Below are 8,539 nucleotides of genomic sequence, written 5' to 3'. Positions count from 1 at the left end.
TATTTTTAAAGAACTGTGAGCTTGAGCAGGAAGACAAGATGGTCTTTGAGACAGGAGTTCACCATTCTCCCAGGTTATGTGGCACCTGAATAAAACTTCATTCCTTTTGGACCAGCACCTGATTCATGAGTTTGGCTTTTGTGGATGCAGGCAACCAAATTTCCATTTTGTTCAGTTACAATGTGTGTACCAAATTGGCAAGAAATATAATTTTCTCTAGAAGAAATTTAAGAAATGTCTTTATAAAGCAAACAAAACAAAACTCTCAGCTTACTCCTTTAATAAATTATACTCATACAGCTAAATGTATAGACAAGTACTTTAAAATTTCACATACAGGATTGGAAATCTTAAAAGTACTAGTTACTTATGGCAATAACGTTCTTCTCAGTCCACCAAAGTCTAAATTTAAATCACAGTAAAGCTTAACTATATAGTTGTATTAATTGGGGACTGCTACTTATTCTTCTTTATTCATAAGGGAAATTATTGTAAACTTACAATGCAGAATATATCTACCGATAATTGTCAGAAAATATTTTCTTTGGTATTTTAGTCAGTGCAATTTTATGTATAAAATGTGGTTGCCAGGTTCAGGGGTGTGAAAACACTTCCACACAAACCCACATTCTGTTCATCGCCATAGAATACTAATGTTTGTGTTTTATTATAATACAACCAAAATATGTATTTAACAAATTTCAATTATTTTAGATTAGAAGACTACATTTCTCTCAAAATAGCAAATCTATAAATTCAAAATTGATTGTTAAGCACTTACAATACCAGAATTAAATTATACAATTAGCTGAAAGATTTTTTGCCCTTTCTCAAAAAATCATCTATAGTAAAATTACCATAAATACTTTATAATACAAAATATTTAACTGAGAAGTGTAAGTCATGTACACTGCCTTTGCACTGTCGATATGTAGAATCTTGGAATTTTATATCTTATTTTTTAATCTCACATGTAAGTTAAATTATTTACCTATTGTGATCTTCTGTGAAAAAAATATATCTTTCTGTAAAAAATTTAAAATATTTCCTTTTTTTTTTCTAAACTATCCATTCCCATAAGGTGAATCAATCCTAACACATTGTCTAAGCAAAATGTAACATTCTAAATGGAGGTTATTTCAGTTTTTAATTCCATTTGTATTAATGATGTCAATAAAAAATATATATATTTATGTTTAAAATATCAGTATTAAATGAATGTTTTTGTTCAATTTAATATCTTGTGGACATCTAGATGATATTAAATTGTCCTTAAAACTTAACTTTGATAATGTTGAAAAGGAGACACTGGCCACCACAAACTAATTCTTTGTTTGTTTGTTTAGATTATACAATCCAGCAGGAACAAAGCTGAATAGCATATGAGGAACCAAAATATAGACCAAATGTAACTGAGATTTTGTGTTAATAATAGTTCTACTACCACGGCTTTTTCGAATTTCTGAATTTCTCTATGACTATTTTTCTTTCTCTTAAATAATTTGGTTGGTTTTCAAAAAGTTTCTTCAACAATGTGAATTTAGTGTTTGGAGCTCTTTCGGGGTGAGGAAAGGGTTCAACATAAATTAATTACTCAACAATCCATTTTTAAACAAATTCTTTAAATTCCCAATTAACTGAATGTAAATGAATGCAGCCAGGTGGGATTCCATGTAGCAGCACACATAGCTGCAATGAAATGCAGGAGAGAATATGCAAGTAAACGACATAAGTATTCAAAACAGGGAAGGAAAATATGAATCCAGGAATAAACATAGACATTTCAAGACATCTCCATAAAGAGCAAATGTATTGGAAGTATTAACTTTAATATTATTTTTTTATTATTTCAAGGAGAGTTCAGTAAAACCTTCATCATATATTCCAAAAAACCTCCGCTGCTTTGCGGCATACCTCTTCAGGGGAAGGGCTAAGGGAGTAAACCCCGACAGAAAATCCGGAGCCGGAGTCCCTAAGGCGGTTTGACGTTGTAGTCAACACCGGCAACTCCTGCGGCGCACCTGAAGCCAAGCTGTATTGACTCCGTCTTTCCCTTGGACCCTTCAGCTGCGAAGAGAGGGGGAGTCTGCTGCTTGGGCAACAGCAGACCCTCCATATCACCCTGCCCAGGCTCTGTAGCTTCAGCTACACTGGAGAGGACACTCCAGCGTCATCGCAAGATGTCGATTCAACACGGGAGGAGACAGATACCCTGTCACTCCCGAGTCGGACTGCACAACCATTCTCGGCAGTGCAGATAGACTCTTAAGAAGCTACACCATCGTCTCTCGAGACGGACGGCTGCCGACGACGATATATATATATGGTATGTGTGTGGAAGTATATATTGTATATTGTGTCTTGCCTTACAGTTAATGTATTCACATTGTTCCTCAAATGTCCTAGGCAGTTAAAAGGTTAAAAATTAAATGTAGCTTAGATGTCCTCTATCACTATAAATACATGTAAATCTTTGTCTATAAGGTTTTTCAATGATATGACATTCTATTTTATTAAAAATATTTCAAATATATTTTAAGTAATTATCATAAATTAATAGTTTTAGATCCAAAGCAGCCAGAATATTGGCTATAAATTAAAATATGTTCACAAAATTTTGTCGGAATGACTATGATAAGAAACAAGTGATTTAAAAAATGTCTTGGGCATTTATATTTGGAAGAAAATGGAACTTGTTTTCACAAATCAATCCTAATACTTGAGCTTCATGATATTATTTCAAAGCCATTCATAATTTGATCATTTATATGTCTGATATTAAATATGTGGAAATCTTTAAAAAATAAAACATACTCCCACTTATTTGCATTGAGCTTACTATGAGGTTTTGGAATGTTTTAACCCAGCAAATCAATAGTTACAAACACTCTTGTTATGGTATTTAATTAGGAGGCTCATCCTATTACAACTATTCTTATGCATTATTTTCTATTATGTTTTAAAAGAGTGATTTGTTCTTGTTTGCTTTCTTTAAAATCTAAATTTTTAAGTCCTTATGTTTTCTTATACAGAATCATCTACAGATATTTATGAGTTTCATATCAAAAGAGGTACTGAGCCTTATATATTAATGTGACTACTTTGAGACAGGTAAGTGATGCAAGTAAAATGAACATAAGATAGAAAGGTTTGAACATGAAGCCAGTCATAGACATGACACTGAACACTGCAGTAAGTTGCCCTCTAATCACATATGTTCTCACAGGCTTTTCTTTCAAGACACACAGAATGCATGAGAAATGAGCAATGTCTGCTATTTAGTTTTCTGAAAAACTGCCTTCCATGTGAGGAAGTGAATAATTTTTCATTTCACACTAAAAAGGGCGTGAAAAGCCAAAACAGAAGAAGGTGAAGGGTTTTGTGTTTAAGACGGAAAGGTGAGTCCTGCTTAACCGGGCAGAAAATACACTGTGCACATTTAGAGGTCAAGTCTAGCTAAGAATATTAGAAAGTGCTAAGAAAAATATGAAAGATGTTTATGTTGTGAGTTTGATTTTTTTACAGGCAGTAGACTTATTGTTAAATTACTAAAACAATGCTACTTGAATTACAGCACAAAATCTCAGAAATGCAAAAAGATGTCAAAGAGTTAACCCTTTCTGTTGTCAATGTTTTGCATTTGTTCTGTTATTTAACAATATATTTCCCTGCTCCTCACCACTAATGTCTACCTAACTCTACCTCTAGGTATGTACATATTGTCTTCTCTAGTCCCTCAAATAAAATCCCATAATCCAATATTCAAGACAATAAAGGCAGTAAATGGAAATAATTTATAGAGTATGATGAATTTTTAGAAAAAAGAAAGTACTGAAATCCCCTTGGTTGTAAATAAATGCATGTTCACTCTTCCCATGATCCTTTAGAAAATTTACTTTTTCTCAGATTTTTCCTAGCAGTTTTTTTATAATCTAGAATTTTTTGAACAGATGGATTATAAATTGGCAGCTACTTATACTCTGGTGAATACAGGTACATTACATTTCACCCACTTTATTTGTGACTGTTCTTCCTTTTTATGGGGATATGAATTTTCCCTCAAGCCAGAATTTATAGCTATCTTTCCTTCTGTCTCTTAACAAATCCCAGCTGCATGCCTTCCCATTAGGATGAAGTGTACATCGGGATGTTTCTCTTATTTTATTAAGATGTTTTTCCGTATCTTACTTAAATATTTATTAAGCTTTCTTTCCCTGTAAAACTCAGCATATACTCTAAAGACACATAATTGAGCACCAAGATTTCCCTGTGAACCTGTTTCCCCTGGTAAGTCATAAGGAACCCTGGGAGGAACATTTATACCCTCCGGTAAATCAATGCTGTTTTACTAAATAGCCTCTGTGCTCTGGAAAAAAAAATGCACTTCTATAAATTCCTAAACCGTGCGCTGAGAGTGAATGGCTCACTGGGAAAGTTCCTGTTGGTATGTGAGCGGTCTGAATTTGAGTCTTCCCTCCAATTCCTTCCACAAGGTAGCCAGTTCTAGAGTGGAATGACATGTCTGTTCATAAGGACATATGGCACAACAGCATGGCAAACTCTGTGCTTAATGGCCATGCAAGGGAAAGGAAGCTCTTCTGCACATTATCAAATGTGATGTTTGCTTAGCTCAATTATGTACGTGACATCATAAATTCAAAACCTCAGAACATAAAACATTTACAAATGTAAAGTCCCTATTTTGAGGATAATTCTGATACTTTGCATGAACAAGTTTAGGTCTTGGAGAACTGGTTCAGATGACTTATTTGCCCTATTCACCATACATAGTCTTATCCAGATTATTTTTCTTGTGCCTTAGCAAACCTCCATGGAAAACTCAAATGAGTTAGTGTAAAGCATGTACAAAACAGAAGACAGTACTTTTTCAGGTAAAATATTCTTTTCTTTAAACTAAATAGAAAACTACGTGGCCACCGCTCTAGGCAGCTCATCTCTGTGGTGTCTTCGGTTTCGTTTCTTCTTCAGCTCCTGCACGTGCTTCCACTTCGGGCCGCCCTTGTTCCGCTGTCTCCGCTTCTCCCTGTGCCACATCTGTTCACAGTACTGGTCGAGGCTGAAGTCTGGGCTGCTGAGGATCTGGATGTAGTCTTTGTATCTCAACCGTGACTCAGCCAACAGATCCTTGACCTGCCCCTCCCTGTGCTCTGCCCTCTGGGTATTTTCCATCTGTTCATTTTCAATGACATTCAGAGTCAGCTTCACTATGGTGTGGATGAAAGTGTGCTCCTGTGCTTTGCAGTAATACATCCCAGAGTCCTTCTTCTGCAAACTTCGAATCAGTAGCCCATATTCTGTTTTGATGATCCTTTCATCGGGTTTCAACTGTAGAATTGGAAAAATGTAGGTAATAAATTAAAAACAGAGAGCATTATGAGCAAATGAAAACAGGCTACATAGTTTTACTTAGGTGAACCTAAAAGATATGCTCCCTGACTCTCTGTCGTACAGCATAATATTTTCAGCCATCGTCAAAGAGAGTGAAAAAATTCAACTTCAGTAATAGCCCCAAAGATACATGTTAGCATCTTAGGATGACTAACTGAACATTTGGAATACAGTTAGTTTTTCTTCCAGTCCACGGATAGGAACAAAAATCTGTAAAAGAAATAATTAATAAAGTAAAACTGGAAACTATCAACTGACCACCTTTACGGAGATTTCAGATACCAATTGGTGTGCTAAGAATTTCAGAGCTAGAATGTACAATGACAGTCATGCATAGAAAAGTAGCATTGGTGCATGCTATTACTTAATGTAGAATAGAAAACGATTTCAAAAGAAATTTACTCTGTTTTCTAGATATAGCCAAACAAATGATCAGAATAGCATATGGAAACTGTAAGTGGTGACTTGTTAAAAGTCAGGTGGGAAGGCAGGGATAGAGCCCTTTGAATGTTAGAGCTGTAAGTGAGCAGGACCATAGTCAGGAGGTTACCAACATTTAAAATACTGAATTTCCCTTTTTACTCTCAATTGAATTTTGATACTCTGTGTACATATGATACTTTAGACTATGTCATCTGTGGAAAATATTTGCCACACCTCCATATACTATAACACAGTAATGTGATTTCAAGTGTGAGAACACTCAATGAACAAAAAGAGCCTCCCTGAAATGCGATGCTCTTTACCCTTTGAAGCAGTACCACTGAAGGGCAATTCAAACATCTAGGCTTGCCTGGCCCACAATCTGGTGTGAATAGCGAACCTATCTTCAATAAAACTAAAGGCATGTTTACTGACACAAGAGCCCTGTTTTATGTGAAGCATTGTTAAGTGGCTTGGCATTAACTAGAATCACAACAACAAAGAAGTCTGGAAGATTTCCAGTTTACACATCTGCCCCTGTATTGTAGACTTTCAGTTGGTGGAAATCAAGGAGGCTAACGACAACTAAATTCAATTTATTCACAGTGGGTGGACTAAACTTTGCATCTTTATGTAAAAAATATGTAGGGAAAATCCCTCCGTTCTAGAAATATGAGACAAGGAAAAGAAACATCTCTCGCTACCAGCCCAGTTAGCTAACAAGTATATGGCCAACCACCCTCTGTGCCAGAGAAGTGCAGCTGGTGGGGTACCACGCGAGGCCAAAAGCAGGTCACAGCTTGGATCCCTGGTTAATGAGGCTGAATGGTCTCCAGGCCTGCCTCACTCTGCACTGAATCCACACCATTAGCGTTTTGTTTGTTTGTTTCCCTTCCTTTGCCCATTTGGTGAGATGTGTATGTAGTATTTTTTCTAAAGAATTTATTCTAGAAGGACAGGACATTTAAAAAAGCTGTTGTAACACAAACTAACTTTGAATTCACTTACATTCCCAGTAGCCACAGGAGTCTTGTGCCTAAAATAAATGTACATTTAAATAAAAAAGGCCAATATGAAATAGAAATATCTTTCTCCAGTTTAACACACTACATTTTTTTATTTTAAATCATTTTACTGTAGAAATACTTTTTTAAAATGTAAATGTATCTTAGAACACAAAACACTGACTCCATAAGCCTAGGTTCTTGTCCTGTCTGCGAGGCTTCCAATGATAACTCATTAATCTTCCTTGTTTGATCCCCCATTTATCAAGTTGGTGACATAGCATGTGGTGTTTTTTGGGGGGGAGGGGCAGGGGTAAAAGTAAAGCTCTTTGAAGGTTAAAGTGTGAAGTGCTATTAGCAACATTGCATGTTGCTGATGATGTGCTGAAGCCTTTAGTTCTGTAATTCTTTTCATAGAAAATGGCCTGCGGTTATTAGCATGATAATCAAAGCAGGTAACTTCCTTTCCAGTTCATCCCTAGATTTCCTTTCATAAATGGTATTCTTGATAAGGGTTAGTCTGTTTAATTTGGCCTTAAAGATTCTCACAGCTCTGACTCCTCACTTTTATTGTTCCCTTTAATCTTCTGCAGGAAGAAATTATGACTTTGATCTCACACACAATATGCAACACTTTTGTCATTATTTTTACTATTTTCTTTCTGTATTCTGTTTATGTTGTTTTACTCCAAACCCTGGTTCCCTTCCCCCGCTTCCTGATCACTTCTGCCCCCACAGGACTCAGAGTTTCACACACAGCTGGGATTTCATTACTCCACTGTGATCCTTCACCTTTCCTTTCTTCCATGGAATGTTTAATTTTTCTTTGGTTTTGACCTACAGATATAAAACTTGCTTTAATAAATTTTAGGCTTTCTGGATTTATCCAGTATCTATCAGGTCACTTAAGTGATTTTTTCCTAAAATTTCAAAAATATGAAATGGTGTCTCTAACAAAATACATTTTGAATTGACATACTCATAGGACTTTTGCAATCTAGAGGTAACAATTTGTGACCCAGAAATTAAGTGGTTGGTTAACATTTGGCTGCCTTACATTCTCACACACTGCAATGCTTTCATTCCTTGCTGGAAGAGGATGCATTATGCATACTGTATCTTGACAGTGAAATGTCAACAGAGCCAATTTAGAAGATTCAGGTCCTCTACAGAGAGATAATGTAATCTCTGGCCACTAATTTAAACTCATGGAATTTTCTCTGCTCTAAAATGATACGTAAAAACTGCTCAGCCTTACAAATCAAAACCATGCTTGAACTGGGGTCGACAATCTATTTGCCTAATGTAGACAGAATAATATCTCTAGCATTATTAAATGGAGATCTTCAATGAAGGGCAATTCATTTAAAATGAAAGCAGTAACATGGAAAGGGACAAAGGACATTTAGGTACTAAGCACAGGTAAAGATGAGGGACTTCATTCTCTGATAATAGCAGCCTGATGGTAATGCTTTTGCAGAGAATTCAACAGTCATTTCATAGCTAAAGCATTGCACATGTCTTAGATGAAAGCATTGCACATCTTTCTTCAACCAACATAGAAGGAAGAAAGTTAAAAATAGTGCTGATGCAACTGGCTCCTTATTTAAAAGGAAAAAAATTAACTTATATATAACTAACTCCTAGATGTATTTACTGTCTTTCAGTAAATATAAATATAAAATGTAAATTGTAATTTTCAA

At 35.5% G+C, this 8,539-nt stretch overlaps 1 pseudogene across 1 annotated transcript in view; it reads right to left on the bottom strand.

The window, feature by feature from the left end:
- Positions 1-3,621: 3,621 nt before the first annotated feature.
- LOC150001638 (semaphorin-3D-like) overlaps positions 3,622-8,539 on the bottom strand; it is a 249,311-nt pseudogene continuing 244,393 nt past the window's right edge. The window contains exon 18 of the transcript XR_016512977.1: positions 3,622-5,346. The product of XR_016512977.1 is annotated as a semaphorin-3D-like (transcript). The remainder of the gene's footprint in view (positions 5,347-8,539) is intronic.

The sequence above is a fragment of the Furipterus horrens genome, unplaced genomic scaffold, assembly GCF_987537825.1.
Source record: "Furipterus horrens unplaced genomic scaffold, mFurHor1.1.pri manual_scaffold_9, whole genome shotgun sequence".
NCBI lineage: Eukaryota > Metazoa > Chordata > Mammalia > Chiroptera > Furipteridae > Furipterus > Furipterus horrens.
This window is presented reverse-complemented; position numbering and strand designations above follow the sequence as displayed.